This window comes from Atta cephalotes (assembly GCF_000143395.1).
Source record: "Atta cephalotes unplaced genomic scaffold scaffold00034, whole genome shotgun sequence".
Classification (NCBI taxonomy): domain Eukaryota; kingdom Metazoa; phylum Arthropoda; class Insecta; order Hymenoptera; family Formicidae; genus Atta; species Atta cephalotes.
In genome coordinates this window covers 1,389,673-1,390,099 of record NW_012130098.1, presented here as the reverse complement: position 1 = coordinate 1,390,099, position 427 = coordinate 1,389,673, and positions in this window count along the sequence as shown.

Genomic DNA, 427 nt, shown 5'->3' with positions numbered 1-427 from the left:
ATATATATATATATATATATATATATATATATATATNTATCTACTTACCTACTGTGTCTGTATATATATATATATATATATATATATATATATATATATATATATATATATATACAATTATATATATAACGCTCACTTTTTCGTTCAATGCGTGTCTCAAAGCGTTCTTGCGCTATCCGCTCGTCTCAGTTAACGCGCAAATAATAATATTATCCATCGACGATGCAATCGGAGAATGAAGGTTAAAGAGATTAAAGTATGTGATATTGGATGGAGGAACCGCGCGCGTACGATTACATGGACAGTGTAACTCGTAACAATAGCCGGAGTGGCTAAACGTGATACGTGATAAAATCCTCTTTGTTTAATATTGTTTAAATCCTCTCAGCTAATCATATCTTTTTATTTTTTTCCACGATTTCTCAGT